This window comes from Hoplias malabaricus, chromosome 15, assembly GCF_029633855.1.
Source record: "Hoplias malabaricus isolate fHopMal1 chromosome 15, fHopMal1.hap1, whole genome shotgun sequence".
Taxonomy (NCBI): Eukaryota; Metazoa; Chordata; class Actinopteri; order Characiformes; family Erythrinidae; genus Hoplias; species Hoplias malabaricus.
This window is the reverse complement of record NC_089814.1, coordinates 22,930,046-22,946,084: the sequence shown is the minus strand read 5'-3', so window position 1 is coordinate 22,946,084 and position 16,039 is coordinate 22,930,046. Positions and strand designations below refer to the sequence as shown.

Here is a 16,039-nt window from a genome sequence, read left to right as displayed (position 1 = left end):
GGCCACGGTGCTTGCTGGGTTAACGTGCAAAAACGTTCTTGGCCCGTACAGGGATCGAACCCGCGACCTTGGCGTTATTAGCACCACGCTCTAACCAACTGAGCTAACCGGCCTCGGAGACCAAGCGAGCGTCAAGCAGGAGCAACAAAGGAGCTCCCAGTGACGGCGATTGAAGTAGATGCAAGAAATATTTCGCTCGGGCTGTGGAAAACAGAAGAGGATCTCCCGTGTTTCTGCCCGGTTTCGAACCGGGGACCTTTCGCGTGTAAGGCAAACGTGATAACCACTACACTACAGAAACCGGCTGAGCTGCACAAGGCACCCTGAGCTCCACACACCACGTGGGACCAGTACAGCTTGACTTTGGACTGATGTACTAATCTATTCTTTACATGGTGAAATACACCTGCGCTTTACCATGAGCCAGGACTCTGCATCCTAAAGACTTAGCCGTATACATATCAGCGACGTTGCCCGTAGCGCAGTGGCCCTTTCTTTGATTTTCCACCGATGCGCTGAACACATTACTCCGACAGCAGTCACAATCGCAGGGCAGTTTTCCAATGCGACCGCATGCACTTTGTCCAGAAGCAGCCCAGAATAGCACAGAGACATTGCCTATGGCCACACTTTAAGGCATCTTGATTGAGCCATGGACCTTTAAAGCATTCATCTGCGCCTCGTCCGGATGAGCTGTCCATCGTCCAGGGTCTCGTGCTTGCGTGTGCCAGCTCGCGCGTACGACAACCATACTGGGCGTTCTTAGCCTTGGACCATGTGAGCCAAAAAGTCCCTGGGCTTTGGAGACAGGTATGTCTTTTGCATGAAATGATACAAGTGCAACAAAGCAAAAGGGGAATTAGCTCAAATGGTAGAGCGCTCGCTTAGCATGCGAGAGGTAGCAGGATCGATGCCTGCATTCTCCAGCAAGTGCTTTTATCCAAGGTCCACGCGAAGAGACTTACGGAGGCCACGGTGCTTGCTGGGTTAACGTGCAAAAACGTTCTTGGCCCGTACGGGGATCGAACCCGCGACCTTGGCGTTATTAGCACCACGCTCTAACCAACTGAGCTAACCGGCCTCGGAGACCAAGCGAGCGTCAAGCAGGAGCAACAAAGGAGCTCCCAGTGACGGCGATTGAAGTAGATGCAAGAAATATTTCGCTCGGGCTGTGGAAGACAGAAGAGGATCTCCCGTGTTTCTGCCCGGTTTCGAACCGGGGACCTTTCGCGTGTAAGGCGAACGTGATAACCACTACACTACAGAAACCAGCTGCGCTCCACAAGGCACCCTGAGCTCCACAGACCACATGGGACCAGTACAGCTTGACTTTGGACTGATGTACTAATCTATTCTTTACATGGTTAAATACACCTGCGCTTTACCATGAGCCAGGACTCTGCATCCTAAAGACTTAGCCGTATACATATCAGCGACGTTGCCCGTAGCGCAGTGGCCCTTTCTTTGATTTTCCACCGATGCGCTGAACACATTACTCCGACAGCAGTCACAATCGCAGGGCAGTTTTCCAATGCGACCGCATGCACTTTGTCCAGAAGCAGCCCAGAATAGCACAGAGACATTGCCTATGGCCACACTTTAAGGCATCTTGATTGAGCCATGGACCTTTAAAGCATTCATCTGCGCCTCGTCCGGATGAGCTGTCCATCGTCCAGGGTCTCGTGCTTGCGTGTGCCAGCTCGCGCGTATGACGACCATACTGGGCGTTCTTAGCCTTGGACCATGTGAGCCAAAAAGTCCCTGGGCTTTGGAGACAGGTATGTCTTTTGCATGAAATGATACAAGTGCAACAATGCAAAAGGGGAATTAGCTCAAATGGTAGAGCGCTCGCTTAGCATGCGAGAGGTAGCGGGATCAATGCCCGCATTCTCCAGCAAGAGCTTTTATCCAAGGTCCACACGAAGAGACTGACGGAGGCCACGGTGCTTGCTGGGTTAACGTGCAAAAACGTTCTTAGCCCGTACGGGGATCGAACCCGCGACCTTGGCGTTATTAGCACCACGCTCTAACCAACTGAGCTAACCGGCCTCGGAGACCAAGCTTTCGTCAAGCAGGAGCAACAAAGGAGCTCCCAGTGACGGCGATTGAAGTAGATGCAAGAAATATTTCGCTCGGGCTGTGGAAAACAGAAGAGGATCTCCCGTGTTTCTGCCCGGTTTCGAAACGGGGACCTTTCGCGTGTAAGGCGAACGTGATAACCACTACACTACAGAAACCGGCTGCGCTGCACAAGGCACCCTGAGCTCCACACACCACGTGGGACCAGTACAGCTTGACTTTGGACTGATGTACTAATCTATTCTTTACATGGTGAAATACACCTGCGCTTTACCATGAGCCAGGACTCTGCATCCTAAAGACTTAGCCGTATACATATCAGCGACGTTGCCCGTAGCGCAGTGGCCCTTTCTTTGATTTTCCACCGATGCGCTGAACACATTACTCCGACAGCAGTCACAATCGCAGGGCAGTTTTCCAATGCGACCGCATGCACTTTGTCCAGAAGCAGCCCAGAATAGCACAGAGACATTGCCTATGGCCACACTTTAAGGCATCTTGATTGAGCCATGGACCTTTAAAGCATTCATCTGCGCCTCGTCCGGATGAGCTGTCCATCGTCCAGGGTCTCGTGCTTGCGTGTGCCAGCTCGCACGTACGACGACCATACTGGGCGTTCTTAGCCTTGGACCATGTGAGCCAAAAAGTCCCTGGGCTTTGGAGACAGGTATGTCTTTTGCATGAAATGATACAAGTGCAACAATGCAAAAGGGGAATTAGCTCAAATGGTAGAGCGCTCGCTTAGCATGCGAGAGGTAGCGGGATCGATGCCCGCATTCTCCAGCAAGAGCTTTTATCCAAGGTCCACACGAAGAGACTGACGGAGGCCACGGTGCTTGCTGGGTTAACGTGCAAAAACGTTCTTGGCCCGTACGGGGATCGAACCCGCGACCTTGGCGTTATTAGCACCACGCGCTAACCAACTGAGCTAACCGGCCTCGGAGACCAAGCTTTCGTCAAGCAGGAGCAACAAAGGAGCTCCCAGTGACGGCGATTGAAGTAGATGCAAGAAATATTTCGCTCGGGCTGTGGAAAACAGAAGAGGATCTCCCGTGTTTCTGCCCGGTTTCGAAACGGGGACCTTTCGCGTGTAAGGCGAACGTGATAACCACTACACTACAGAAACCGGCTGCGCTGCACAAGGCACCCTGAGCTCCACACACCACGTGGGACCAGTACAGCTTGACTTTGGACTGATGTACTAATCTATTCTTTACATGGTGAAATACACCTGCGCTTTACCATGAGCCAGGACTCTGCATCCTAAAGACTTAGCCGTATACATATCAGCGACGTTGCCCGTAGCGCAGTGGCCCTTTCTTTGATTTTCCACCGATGCGCTGAACACATTACTCCGACAGCAGTCACAATCGCAGGGCAGTTTTCCAATGCGACCGCATGCACTTTGTCCAGAAGCAGCCCAGAATAGCACAGAGACATTGCCTATGGCCACACTTTAAGGCATCTTGATTGAGCCATGGACCTTTAAAGCATTCATCTGCGCCTCGTCCGGATGAGCTGTCCATCGTCCAGGGTCTCGTGCTTGCGTGTGCCAGCTCGCGCGTACGACGACCATACTGGGCGTTCTTAGCCTTGGACCATGTGAGCCAAAAAGTCCCTGGGCTTTGGAGACAGGTATGTCTTTTGCATGAAATGATACAAATGCAACAATGCAAAAGGGGAATTAGCTCAAATGGTAGAGCGCTCGCTTAGCATGCGAGAGGTAGCGGGATCGATGCCCGCATTCTCCAGCAAGAGCTTTTATCCAAGGTCCACACGAAGAGACTGACGGAGGCCACGGTGCTTGCTGGGTTAACGTGCAAAAACGTTCTTGGCCCGTACGGGGATCGAACCCGCGACCTTGGCGTTATTAGCACCACGCACTAACCAACTGAGCTAACCGGCCTCGGAGAACAAGCTTTCGTCAAGCAGGAGCAACAAAGGAGCTCCCAGTGACGGCGATTGAAGTAGATGCAAGAAATATTTCGCTCGGGCTGTGGAAAACAGAAGAGGATCTCCCGTGTTTCTGCCCGGTTTCGAACCGGGGACCTTTCGCGTGTAAGGCGAACGTGATAACCACTACACTACAGAAACCAGCTGCGCTCCACAAGGCACCCTGAGCTCCACAGACCACGTGGGACCAGTACAGCTTGACTTTGGACTGATGTACTAATCTATTCTTTACATGGTGAAATACACCTGCGCTTTACCATGAGCCAGGACTCTGCATCCTAAAGACTTGGCCGTATACATATCAGCGACGTTGCCGTTAGCGCAGTGGCCCTTTCTTTGATTTTCCACCGATGCGCTGAACACATTACTCCGACAGCAGTCACAATCGCAGGGCAGTTTTCCAATGCGACCGCATGCACTTTGTCCAGAAGCAGCCCAGAATGGCACAGAGACATTGCCTATGGCCACACTTTAAGGCATCTTGATTGAGCCATGGACCTTTAAAGCATTCATCTGCGCCTCGTCCGGATGAGCTGTCCATCGTCCAGGGTCTCGTGCTTGCGTGTGCCAGCTCGTGCGTACGACGACCATACTGGGCGTTCTTAGCCTTGGACCATGTGAGCCAAAAAGTCCCTGGGCTTTGGAGACAGGTATGTCTTTTGCATGAAATGATACAAGTGCAACAAGGCAAAAGGGGAATTCGCTCAAATGGTAGAGCGCTCGCTTAGCATGCGAGAGGTAGCGGGATCGATGCCCGCATTCTCCAGCAAGAGCTTTTATCCAAGGTCCACGCGAAGAGACTAACGGAGGCCACGGTGCTTGCTGGGTTAACGTGCAAAAACGTTCTTGGCCCGTACGGGGATCGAACCCGCGACCTTGGCGTTATTAGCACCACGCTCTAACCAACTGAGCTAACCAGCCTCGGAGACCAAGCATTCGTCAAGCAGCAGCAACAAAGGAGCTCCCAGTGACGGCGATTGAAGTAGATGCAAGAAATATTTCGCTCGGGCTGTGGAAAACAGAAGAGGATCTCCCGTTTTTCTGCCCGGTTTCGAACCGGGGACCTTCCGCATGTAAGGCGAACGTGATAACCACTACACTACAGAAACCAGCTGCGCTCCACAAGGCACCCTGAGCTCCACAGACCACATGGGACCAGTACAGCTTGACTTTGGACTGATGTACTAATCTATTCTTTACATGGTGAAATACACCTGCGCTTTACCATGAGCCAGGACTCTGCATCCTAAAGACTTGGCCGTATACATATCAGCGACGTTGCCCGTAGCGCAGTGGCCCTTTCTTTGATTTTCCACCGATGCGCTGAACACATTACTCCGACAGCAGTCACAATCGCAGGGCAGTTTTCCAATGCGACCGCATGCACTTTGTCCAGAAGCAGCCCAGAATAGCACAGAGACATTGCCTATGGCCACACTTTAAGGCATCTTGATTGAGCCATGAACCTTTAAAGCATTCATCTGCGCCTCGTCCGGATGAGCTGTCCATCGTCCAGGGTCTCGTGCTTGCGTGTGCCAGCTCGCGCGTACGACGACCATACTGGGCGTTCTTAGCCTTGGACCATGTGAGCCAAAAAGTCCCTGGGCTTTGGAGACAGGTATGTCTTTTGCATGAAATGATACAAGTGCAACAATGCAAAAGGGGAATTAGCTCAAATGGTAGAGCGCTCGCTTAGCATGTGAGAGGTAGCGGGATCGATGCCCGCATTCTCCAGCAAGAGCTTTTATCCAAGGTCCACACGAAGAGACTGACAGAGGCCACGGTGCTTGCTGGGTTAACGTGCAAAAACGTTCTTGGCCCGTACAGGGATCGAACCCGCGACCTTGGCGTTATTAGCACCACGCTCTAACCAACTGAGCTAACCGGCCTCTGAAACCAAGCTTTCGTCAAGCAGGAGCAACAAAGGAGCTCCCAGTGACGGCGATTGAAGTAGATGCAAGAAATATTTCGCTCGGGCTGTGGAAAACAGAAGAGGATCTCCCGTTTTTCTGCCCGGTTTCGAACCGGGGACCTTTCGCATGTAAGGCGAACGTGATAACCACTACACTACAGAAACCAGCTGCGCTCCACAAGGCACCCTGAGCTCCACAGACCATATGGGACCAGTACAGCTTGACTTTGGACTGATGTACTAATCTATTCTTTACATGGTGAAATACACCTGCGCTTTACCATGAGCCAGGACTCTGCATCCTAAAGACTTGGCCGTATACATATCAGCGACGTTGCCCGTAGCGCAGTGGCCCTTTCTTTGATTTTCCACCGATGCGCTGAACACATTACTCCGACAGCAGTCACAATCGCAGGGCAGTTTTCCAATGCGACCGCATGCACTTTGTCCAGAAGCAGCCCAGAATAGCACAGAGACATTGCCTATGGCCACACTTTAAGGCATCTTGATTGAGCCATGAACCTTTAAAGCATTCATCTGCGCCTCGTCCGGATGAGCTGTCCATCGTCCAGGGTCTCGTGCTTGCGTGTGCCAGCTCGCGCGTACGACGACCATACTGGGCGTTCTTAGCCTTGGACCATGTGAGCCAAAAAGTCCCTGGGCTTTGGAGACAGGTATGTCTTTTGCATGAAATGATACAAGTGCAACAATGCAAAAGGGGAATTAGCTCAAATGGTAGAGCGCTCGCTTAGCATGCGAGAGGTAGCGGGATCGATGCCCGCATTCTCCAGCAAGAGCTTTTATCCAAGGTCCACACGAAGAGACTGACGGAGGCCACGGTGCTTGCTGGGTTAACGTGCAAAAACATTCTTGGCCCGTACGGGGATCGAACCCGCGACCTTGGCGTTATTAGCACCACGCTCTAACCAACTGAGCTAACCGGCCTCGGAGACCAAGCTTTCGTCAAGCAGGAGCAACAAAGGAGCTCCCAGTGACGGCGATTGAAGTAGATGCAAGAAATATTTCGCTCGGGCTGTGGAAAACAGAAGAGGATCTCCCGTGTTTCTGCCCGGTTTCGAACCGGGGACCTTTCGCGTGTAAGGCGAACGTGATAACCACTACACTACAGAAACCGGCTGCGCTGCACAAGGCACCCTGAGCTCCACACACCACGTGGGACCAGTACAGCTTGACTTTGGACTGATGTACTAATCTATTCTTTACATGGTGAAATACACCTGCGCTTTACCATGAGCCAGGACTCTGCATCCTAAAGACTTAGCCGTATACATATCAGCGACGTTGCCCGTAGCGCAGTGGCCCTTTCTTTGATTTTCCACCGATGCGCTGAACACATTACTCCGACAGCAGTCACAATCGCAGGGCAGTTTTCCAATGCGACCGCATGCACTTTGTCCAGAAGCAGCCCAGAATAGCACAGAGACATTGCCTATGGCCACACTTTAAGGCATCTTGATTGAGCCATGGACCTTTAAAGCATTCATCTGCGCCTCGTCCGGATGAGCTGTCCATCGTCCAGGGTCTCGTGCTTGCGTGTGCCAGCTCGCGCGTACGACGACCATACTGGGCGTTCTTAGCCTTGGACCATGTGAGCCAAAAAGTCCCTGGGCTTTGGAGACAGGTATGTCTTTTGCATGAAATGATACAAGTGCAACAATGCAAAAGGGGAATTAGCTCAAATGGTAGAGCGCTCGCTTAGCATGCGAGAGGTAGCGGGATCGATGCCCGCATTCTCCAGCAAGAGCTTTTATCCAAGGTCCACACGAAGAGACTGACGGAGGCCACGGTGCTTGCTGGGTTAACGTGCAAAAACGTTCTTGGCCCGTACGGGGATCGAACCCGCGACCTTGGCGTTATTAGCACCACGCTCTAACCAACTGAGCTAACCGGCCTCGGAGACCAAGCGAGCGTCAAGCAGGAGCAACAAAGGAGCTCCCAGTGACGGCGATTGAAGTAGATGCAAGAAATATTTCGCTCGGGCTGTGGAAAACAGAAGAGGATCTCCCGTGTTTCTGCCCGGTTTCGAACCGGGGACCTTTCACGTGTAAGGCGAACGTGATAACCACTACACTACAGAAACCAGCTGCGCTCCACAAGGCACCCTGAGCTCCACAGACCACGTGGGACCAGTACAGCTTGACTTTGGACTGATGTACTAATCTATTCTTTACATGGTGAAATACACCTGCGCTTTACCATGAGCCAGGACTCTGCATCCTAAAGACTTGGCCGTATACATATCAGCGACGTTGCCCGTAGCGCAGTGGCCCTTTCTTTGATTTTCCACCGATGCGCTGAACACATTACTCCGACAGCAGTCACAATCGCAGGGCAGTTTTCCAATGCGACCGCATGCACTTTGTCCAGAAGCAGCCCAGAATAGCACAGAGACATTGCCTATGGCCACACTTTAAGGCATCTTGATTGAGCCATGAACCTTTAAAGCATTCATCTGCGCCTCGTCCGGATGAGCTGTCCATCGTCCAGGGTCTCGTGCTTGCGTGTGCCAGCTCGCGCGTACGACGACCATACTGGGCGTTCTTAGCCTTGGACCATGTGAGCCAAAAAGTCCCTGGGCTTTGGAGACAGGTATGTCTTTTGCATGAAATGATACAAGTGCAACAATGCAAAAGGGGAATTAGCTCAAATGGTAGAGCGCTCGCTTAGCATGTGAGAGGTAGCGGGATCGATGCCCGCATTCTCCAGCAAGAGCTTTTATCCAAGGTCCACACGAAGAGACTGACGGAGGCCACGGTGCTTGCTGGGTTAACGTGCAAAAACGTTCTTGGCCCGTACGGGGATCGAACCCGCGACCTTGGCGTTATTAGCACCACGCTCTAACCAACTGAGCTAACCGGCCTCTGAAACCAAGCTTTCGTCAAGCAGGAGCAACAAAGGAACTCCCAGTGACGGCGATTGAAGTAGATGCAAGAAATATTTCGCTCGGGCTGTGGAAAACAGAAGAGGATCTCCCGTTTTTCTGCCCGGTTTCGAACCGGGGACCTTTCGCATGTAAGGCGAACGTGATAACCACTACACTACAGAAACCAGCTGCGCTCCACAAGGCACCCTGAGCTCCACAGACCATATGGGACCAGTACAGCTTGACTTTGGACTGATGTACTAATCTATTCTTTACATGGTGAAATACACCTGCGCTTTACCATGAGCCAGGACTCTGCATCCTAAAGACTTGGCCGTATACATATCAGCGACGTTGCCCGTAGCGCAGTGGCCCTTTCTTTGATTTTCCACCGATGCGCTGAACACATTACTCCGACAGCAGTCACAATCGCAGGGCAGTTTTCCAATGCGACCGCATGCACTTTGTCCAGAAGCAGCCCAGAATAGCACAGAGACATTGCCTATGGCCACACTTTAAGGCATCTTGATTGAGCCATGAACCTTTAAAGCATTCATCTGCGCCTCGTCCGGATGAGCTGTCCATCGTCCAGGGTCTCGTGCTTGCGTGTGCCAGCTCGCGCGTACGACGACCATACTGGGCGTTCTTAGCCTTGGACCATGTGAGCCAAAAAGTCCCTGGGCTTTGGAGACAGGTATGTCTTTTGCATGAAATGATACAAGTGCAACAATGCAAAAGGGGAATTAGCTCAAATGGTAGAGCGCTCGCTTAGCATGCGAGAGGTAGCGGGATCGATGCCCGCATTCTCCAGCAAGAGCTTTTATCCAAGGTCCACACGAAGAGACTGACGGAGGCCACGGTGCTTGCTGGGTTAACGTGCAAAAACGTTCTTGGCCCGTACGGGGATCGAACCCGCGACCTTGGCGTTATTAGCACCACGCTCTAACCAACTGAGCTAACCGGCCTCGGAGACCAAGCTTTCGTCAAGCAGGAGCAACAAAGGAGCTCCCAGTGACGGCGATTGAAGTAGATGCAAGAAATATTTCGCTCGGGCTGTGGAAAACAGAAGAGGATCTCCCGTGTTTCTGCCCGGTTTCGAACCGGGGACCTTTCGCGTGTAAGGCGAACGTGATAACCACTACACTACAGAAACCGGCTGCGCTGCACAAGGCACCCTGAGCTCCACACACCACGTGGGACCAGTACAGCTTGACTTTGGACTGATGTACTAATCTATTCTTTACATGGTGAAATACACCTGCGCTTTACCATGAGCCAGGACTCTGCATCCTAAAGACTTAGCCGTATACATATCAGCGACGTTGCCCGTAGCGCAGTGGCCCTTTCTTTGATTTTCCACCGATGCGCTGAACACATTACTCCGACAGCAGTCACAATCGCAGGGCAGTTTTCCAATGCGACCGCATGCACTTTGTCCAGAAGCAGCCCAGAATAGCACAGAGACATTGCCTATGGCCACACTTTAAGGCATCTTGATTGAGCCATGGACCTTTAAAGCATTCATCTGCGCCTCGTCCGGATGAGCTGTCCATCGTCCAGGGTCTCGTGCTTGCGTGTGCCAGCTCGCGCGTACGACGACCATACTGGGCGTTCTTAGCCTTGGACCATGTGAGCCAAAAAGTCCCTGGGCTTTGGAGACAGGTATGTCTTTTGCATGAAATGATACAAGTGCAACAATGCAAAAGGGGAATTAGCTCAAATGGTAGAGCGCTCGCTTAGCATGCGAGAGGTAGCGGGATCGATGCCCGCATTCTCCAGCAAGAGCTTTTATCCAAGGTCCACACGAAGAGACTGACGGAGGCCACGGTGCTTGCTGGGTTAACGTGCAAAAACGTTCTTGGCCCGTACGGGGATCGAACCCGCGACCTTGGCGTTATTAGCACCACGCTCTAACCAACTGAGCTAACCGGCCTCGGAGACCAAGCGAGCGTCAAGCAGGAGCAACAAAGGAGCTCCCAGTGACGGCGATTGAAGTAGATGCAAGAAATATTTCGCTCGGGCTGTGGAAAACAGAAGAGGATCTCCCGTGTTTCTGCCCGGTTTCGAACCGGGGACCTTTCACGTGTAAGGCGAACGTGATAACCACTACACTACAGAAACCAGCTGCGCTCCACAAGGCACCCTGAGCTCCACAGACCACGTGGGACCAGTACAGCTTGACTTTGGACTGATGTACTAATCTATTCTTTACATGGTGAAATACACCTGCGCTTTACCATGAGCCAGGACTCTGCATCCTAAAGACTTGGCCGTATACATATCAGCGACGTTGCCCGTAGCGCAGTGGCCCTTTCTTTGATTTTCCACCGATGCGCTGAACACATTACTCCGACAGCAGTCACAATCGCAGGGCAGTTTTCCAATGCGACCGCATGCACTTTGTCCAGAAGCAGCCCAGAATAGCACAGAGACATTGCCTATGGCCACACTTTAAGGCATCTTGATTGAGCCATGAACCTTTAAAGCATTCATCTGCGCCTCGTCCGGATGAGCTGTCCATCGTCCAGGGTCTCGTGCTTGCGTGTGCCAGCTCGCGCGTACGACGACCATACTGGGCGTTCTTAGCCTTGGACCATGTGAGCCAAAAAGTCCCTGGGCTTTGGAGACAGGTATGTCTTTTGCATGAAATGATACAAGTGCAACAATGCAAAAGGGGAATTAGCTCAAATGGTAGAGCGCTCGCTTAGCATGTGAGAGGTAGCGGGATCGATGCCCGCATTCTCCAGCAAGAGCTTTTATCCAAGGTCCACACGAAGAGACTGACGGAGGCCACGGTGCTTGCTGGGTTAACGTGCAAAAACGTTCTTGGCCCGTACGGGGATCGAACCCGCGACCTTGGCGTTATTAGCACCACGCTCTAACCAACTGAGCTAACCGGCCTCTGAAACCAAGCTTTCGTCAAGCAGGAGCAACAAAGGAACTCCCAGTGACGGCGATTGAAGTAGATGCAAGAAATATTTCGCTCGGGCTGTGGAAAACAGAAGAGGATCTCCCGTTTTTCTGCCCGGTTTCGAACCGGGGACCTTTCGCATGTAAGGCGAACGTGATAACCACTACACTACAGAAACCAGCTGCGCTCCACAAGGCACCCTGAGCTCCACAGACCATATGGGACCAGTACAGCTTGACTTTGGACTGATGTACTAATCTATTCTTTACATGGTGAAATACACCTGCGCTTTACCATGAGCCAGGACTCTGCATCCTAAAGACTTGGCCGTATACATATCAGCGACGTTGCCCGTAGCGCAGTGGCCCTTTCTTTGATTTTCCACCGATGCGCTGAACACATTACTCCGACAGCAGTCACAATCGCAGGGCAGTTTTCCAATGCGACCGCATGCACTTTGTCCAGAAGCAGCCCAGAATAGCACAGAGACATTGCCTATGGCCACACTTTAAGGCATCTTGATTGAGCCATGAACCTTTAAAGCATTCATCTGCGCCTCGTCCGGATGAGCTGTCCATCGTCCAGGGTCTCGTGCTTGCGTGTGCCAGCTCGCGCGTACGACGACCATACTGGGCGTTCTTAGCCTTGGACCATGTGAGCCAAAAAGTCCCTGGGCTTTGGAGACAGGTATGTCTTTTGCATGAAATGATACAAGTGCAACAATGCAAAAGGGGAATTAGCTCAAATGGTAGAGCGCTCGCTTAGCATGCGAGAGGTAGCGGGATCGATGCCCGCATTCTCCAGCAAGAGCTTTTATCCAAGGTCCACACGAAGAGACTGACGGAGGCCACGGTGCTTGCTGGGTTAACGTGCAAAAACGTTCTTGGCCCGTACGGGGATCGAACCCGCGACCTTGGCGTTATTAGCACCACGCTCTAACCAACTGAGCTAACCGGCCTCGGAGACCAAGCTTTCGTCAAGCAGGAGCAACAAAGGAGCTCCCAGTGACGGCGATTGAAGTAGATGCAAGAAATATTTCGCTCGGGCTGTGGAAAACAGAAGAGGATCTCCCGTGTTTCTGCCCGGTTTCGAACCGGGGACCTTTCGCGTGTAAGGCGAACGTGATAACCACTACACTACAGAAACCGGCTGCGCTGCACAAGGCACCCTGAGCTCCACACACCACGTGGGACCAGTACAGCTTGACTTTGGACTGATGTACTAATCTATTCTTTACATGGTGAAATACACCTGCGCTTTACCATGAGCCAGGACTCTGCATCCTAAAGACTTAGCCGTATACATATCAGCGACGTTGCCCGTAGCGCAGTGGCCCTTTCTTTGATTTTCCACCGATGCGCTGAACACATTACTCCGACAGCAGTCACAATCGCAGGGCAGTTTTCCAATGCGACCGCATGCACTTTGTCCAGAAGCAGCCCAGAATAGCACAGAGACATTGCCTATGGCCACACTTTAAGGCATCTTGATTGAGCCATGGACCTTTAAAGCATTCATCTGCGCCTCGTCCGGATGAGCTGTCCATCGTCCAGGGTCTCGTGCTTGCGTGTGCCAGCTCGCGCGTACGACGACCATACTGGGCGTTCTTAGCCTTGGACCATGTGAGCCAAAAAGTCCCTGGGCTTTGGAGACAGGTATGTCTTTTGCATGAAATGATACAAGTGCAACAAGGCAAAAGGGGAATTCGCTCAAATGGTAGAGCGCTCGCTTAGCATGCGAGAGGTAGCGGGATCGATGCCCGCATTCTCCAGCAAGAGCTTTTATCCAAGGTCCACACGAAGAGACTGACGGAGGCCACGGTGCTTGCTGGGTTAACGTGCAAAAACGTTCTTGGCCCGTACGGGGATCGAACCCGCGACCTTGGCGTTATTAGCACCACGCTCTAACCAACTGAGCTAACCGGCCTCGGAGACCAAGCTTTCGTCAAGCAGGAGCAACAAAGGAGCTCCCAGTGACGGCGATTGAAGTAGATGCAAGAAATATTTCGCTCGGGCTGTGGAAAACAGAAGAGGATCTCCCGTGTTTCTGCCCGGTTTCGAACCGGGGACCTTTCGCGTGTAAGGCGAACGTGATAACCACTACACTACAGAAACCGGCTGCGCTGCACAAGGCACCCTGAGCTCCACACACCACGTGGGACCAGTACAGCTTGACTTTGGACTGATGTACTAATCTATTCTTTACATGGTGAAATACACCTGCGCTTTACCATGAGCCAGGACTCTGCATCCTAAAGACTTAGCCGTATACATATCAGCGACGTTGCCCGTAGCGCAGTGGCCCTTTCTTTGATTTTCCACCGATGCGCTGAACACATTACTCCGACAGCAGTCACAATCGCAGGGCAGTTTTCCAATGCGACCGCATGCACTTTGTCCAGAAGCAGCCCAGAATAGCACAGAGACATTGCCTATGGCCACACTTTAAGGCATCTTGATTGAGCCATGGACCTTTAAAGCATTCATCTGCGCCTCGTCCGGATGAGCTGTCCATCGTCCAGGGTCTCGTGCTTGCGTGTGCCAGCTCGCGCGTACGACGACCATACTGGGCGTTCTTAGCCTTGGACCATGTGAGCCAAAAAGTCCCTGGGCTTTGGAGACAGGTATGTCTTTTGCATGAAATGATACAAGTGCAACAATGCAAAAGGGGAATTAGCTCAAATGGTAGAGCGCTCGCTTAGCATGCGAGAGGTAGCGGGATCGATGCCCGCATTCTCCAGCAAGAGCTTTTATCCAAGGTCCACACGAAGAGACTGACGGAGGCCACGGTGCTTGCTGGGTTAACGTGCAAAAACGTTCTTGGCCCGTACGGGGATCGAACCCGCGACCTTGGCGTTATTAGCACCACGCTCTAACCAACTGAGCTAACCGGCCTCGGAGACCAAGCGAGCGTCAAGCAGGAGCAACAAAGGAGCTCCCAGTGACGGCGATTGAAGTAGATGCAAGAAATATTTCGCTCGGGCTGTGGAAAACAGAAGAGGATCTCCCGTGTTTCTGCCCGGTTTCGAACCGGGGACCTTTCACGTGTAAGGCGAACGTGATAACCACTACACTACAGAAACCAGCTGCGCTCCACAAGGCACCCTGAGCTCCACAGACCACGTGGGACCAGTACAGCTTGACTTTGGACTGATGTACTAATCTATTCTTTACATGGTGAAATACACCTGCGCTTTACCATGAGCCAGGACTCTGCATCCTAAAGACTTGGCCGTATACATATCAGCGACGTTGCCCGTAGCGCAGTGGCCCTTTCTTTGATTTTCCACCGATGCGCTGAACACATTACTCCGACAGCAGTCACAATCGCAGGGCAGTTTTCCAATGCGACCGCATGCACTTTGTCCAGAAGCAGCCCAGAATAGCACAGAGACATTGCCTATGGCCACACTTTAAGGCATCTTGATTGAGCCATGAACCTTTAAAGCATTCATCTGCGCCTCGTCCGGATGAGCTGTCCATCGTCCAGGGTCTCGTGCTTGCGTGTGCCAGCTCGCGCGTACGACGACCATACTGGGCGTTCTTAGCCTTGGACCATGTGAGCCAAAAAGTCCCTGGGCTTTGGAGACAGGTATGTCTTTTGCATGAAATGATACAAGTGCAACAATGCAAAAGGGGAATTAGCTCAAATGGTAGAGCGCTCGCTTAGCATGTGAGAGGTAGCGGGATCGATGCCCGCATTCTCCAGCAAGAGCTTTTATCCAAGGTCCACACGAAGAGACTGACGGAGGCCACGGTGCTTGCTGGGTTAACGTGCAAAAACGTTCTTGGCCCGTACGGGGATCGAACCCGCGACCTTGGCGTTATTAGCACCACGCTCTAACCAACTGAGCTAACCGGCCTCTGAAACCAAGCTTTCGTCAAGCAGGAGCAACAAAGGAACTCCCAGTGACGGCGATTGAAGTAGATGCAAGAAATATTTCGCTCGGGCTGTGGAAAACAGAAGAGGATCTCCCGTTTTTCTGCCCGGTTTCGAACCGGGGACCTTTCGCATGTAAGGCGAACGTGATAACCACTACACTACAGAAACCAGCTGCGCTCCACAAGGCACCCTGAGCTCCACAGACCATATGGGACCAGTACAGCTTGACTTTGGACTGATGTACTAATCTATTCTTTACATGGTGAAATACACCTGCGCTTTACCATGAGCCAGGACTCTGCATCCTAAAGACTTGGCCGTATACATATCAGCGACGTTGCCCGTAGCGCAGTGGCCCTTTCTTTGATTTTCCACCGATGCGCTGAACACATTACTCCGACAGCAGTCACAATCGCAG

General features: G+C 52.2%; 25 non-coding genes across 25 annotated transcripts; 8 read left to right on the top strand and 17 right to left on the bottom strand.

Annotated features, from left to right (window-relative positions):
- Positions 1 to 228: 228 nt before the first annotated feature.
- On the bottom strand, positions 229 to 301 carry trnav-uac (transfer RNA valine (anticodon UAC)). Its single transcript has one exon. It is a non-coding gene; the product is annotated as a tRNA-Val (tRNA).
- Positions 302 to 1,196: 895 nt separating this feature from the next.
- trnav-uac (transfer RNA valine (anticodon UAC)) lies at positions 1,197 to 1,269 on the bottom strand. The gene has a single exon. It is a non-coding gene; the product is annotated as a tRNA-Val (tRNA).
- Positions 1,270 to 2,164: 895 nt separating this feature from the next.
- trnav-uac (transfer RNA valine (anticodon UAC)) lies at positions 2,165 to 2,237 on the bottom strand. Its single transcript has one exon. It is a non-coding gene; the product is annotated as a tRNA-Val (tRNA).
- A 552-nt stretch (positions 2,238 to 2,789) lies between these two features.
- Positions 2,790 to 2,862, top strand: trnaa-agc (transfer RNA alanine (anticodon AGC)). Its single transcript has one exon. It is a non-coding gene; the product is annotated as a tRNA-Ala (tRNA).
- Positions 2,863 to 3,132: 270 nt separating this feature from the next.
- On the bottom strand, positions 3,133 to 3,205 carry trnav-uac (transfer RNA valine (anticodon UAC)). Its single transcript has one exon. It is a non-coding gene; the product is annotated as a tRNA-Val (tRNA).
- Positions 3,206 to 3,757: 552 nt separating this feature from the next.
- On the top strand, positions 3,758 to 3,830 carry trnaa-agc (transfer RNA alanine (anticodon AGC)). Its single transcript has one exon. It is a non-coding gene; the product is annotated as a tRNA-Ala (tRNA).
- A 270-nt stretch (positions 3,831 to 4,100) lies between these two features.
- Positions 4,101 to 4,173, bottom strand: trnav-uac (transfer RNA valine (anticodon UAC)). Its single transcript has one exon. It is a non-coding gene; the product is annotated as a tRNA-Val (tRNA).
- Positions 4,174 to 5,068: 895 nt separating this feature from the next.
- On the bottom strand, positions 5,069 to 5,141 carry trnav-uac (transfer RNA valine (anticodon UAC)). Its single transcript has one exon. It is a non-coding gene; the product is annotated as a tRNA-Val (tRNA).
- An 895-nt stretch (positions 5,142 to 6,036) lies between these two features.
- Positions 6,037 to 6,109, bottom strand: trnav-uac (transfer RNA valine (anticodon UAC)). Its single transcript has one exon. It is a non-coding gene; the product is annotated as a tRNA-Val (tRNA).
- Positions 6,110 to 6,661: 552 nt separating this feature from the next.
- Positions 6,662 to 6,734, top strand: trnaa-agc (transfer RNA alanine (anticodon AGC)). The gene has a single exon. It is a non-coding gene; the product is annotated as a tRNA-Ala (tRNA).
- Positions 6,735 to 7,004: 270 nt separating this feature from the next.
- trnav-uac (transfer RNA valine (anticodon UAC)) lies at positions 7,005 to 7,077 on the bottom strand. The gene has a single exon. It is a non-coding gene; the product is annotated as a tRNA-Val (tRNA).
- A 552-nt stretch (positions 7,078 to 7,629) lies between these two features.
- Positions 7,630 to 7,702, top strand: trnaa-agc (transfer RNA alanine (anticodon AGC)). Its single transcript has one exon. It is a non-coding gene; the product is annotated as a tRNA-Ala (tRNA).
- Positions 7,703 to 7,972: 270 nt separating this feature from the next.
- Positions 7,973 to 8,045, bottom strand: trnav-uac (transfer RNA valine (anticodon UAC)). Its single transcript has one exon. It is a non-coding gene; the product is annotated as a tRNA-Val (tRNA).
- Positions 8,046 to 8,940: 895 nt separating this feature from the next.
- On the bottom strand, positions 8,941 to 9,013 carry trnav-uac (transfer RNA valine (anticodon UAC)). Its single transcript has one exon. It is a non-coding gene; the product is annotated as a tRNA-Val (tRNA).
- Positions 9,014 to 9,565: 552 nt separating this feature from the next.
- trnaa-agc (transfer RNA alanine (anticodon AGC)) lies at positions 9,566 to 9,638 on the top strand. Its single transcript has one exon. It is a non-coding gene; the product is annotated as a tRNA-Ala (tRNA).
- A 270-nt stretch (positions 9,639 to 9,908) lies between these two features.
- trnav-uac (transfer RNA valine (anticodon UAC)) lies at positions 9,909 to 9,981 on the bottom strand. Its single transcript has one exon. It is a non-coding gene; the product is annotated as a tRNA-Val (tRNA).
- Positions 9,982 to 10,533: 552 nt separating this feature from the next.
- Positions 10,534 to 10,606, top strand: trnaa-agc (transfer RNA alanine (anticodon AGC)). The gene has a single exon. It is a non-coding gene; the product is annotated as a tRNA-Ala (tRNA).
- A 270-nt stretch (positions 10,607 to 10,876) lies between these two features.
- trnav-uac (transfer RNA valine (anticodon UAC)) lies at positions 10,877 to 10,949 on the bottom strand. The gene has a single exon. It is a non-coding gene; the product is annotated as a tRNA-Val (tRNA).
- An 895-nt stretch (positions 10,950 to 11,844) lies between these two features.
- trnav-uac (transfer RNA valine (anticodon UAC)) lies at positions 11,845 to 11,917 on the bottom strand. The gene has a single exon. It is a non-coding gene; the product is annotated as a tRNA-Val (tRNA).
- Positions 11,918 to 12,469: 552 nt separating this feature from the next.
- On the top strand, positions 12,470 to 12,542 carry trnaa-agc (transfer RNA alanine (anticodon AGC)). Its single transcript has one exon. It is a non-coding gene; the product is annotated as a tRNA-Ala (tRNA).
- A 270-nt stretch (positions 12,543 to 12,812) lies between these two features.
- Positions 12,813 to 12,885, bottom strand: trnav-uac (transfer RNA valine (anticodon UAC)). Its single transcript has one exon. It is a non-coding gene; the product is annotated as a tRNA-Val (tRNA).
- Positions 12,886 to 13,780: 895 nt separating this feature from the next.
- trnav-uac (transfer RNA valine (anticodon UAC)) lies at positions 13,781 to 13,853 on the bottom strand. The gene has a single exon. It is a non-coding gene; the product is annotated as a tRNA-Val (tRNA).
- Positions 13,854 to 14,405: 552 nt separating this feature from the next.
- trnaa-agc (transfer RNA alanine (anticodon AGC)) lies at positions 14,406 to 14,478 on the top strand. The gene has a single exon. It is a non-coding gene; the product is annotated as a tRNA-Ala (tRNA).
- Positions 14,479 to 14,748: 270 nt separating this feature from the next.
- Positions 14,749 to 14,821, bottom strand: trnav-uac (transfer RNA valine (anticodon UAC)). Its single transcript has one exon. It is a non-coding gene; the product is annotated as a tRNA-Val (tRNA).
- An 895-nt stretch (positions 14,822 to 15,716) lies between these two features.
- Positions 15,717 to 15,789, bottom strand: trnav-uac (transfer RNA valine (anticodon UAC)). The gene has a single exon. It is a non-coding gene; the product is annotated as a tRNA-Val (tRNA).
- Positions 15,790 to 16,039: the final 250 nt, after the last annotated feature.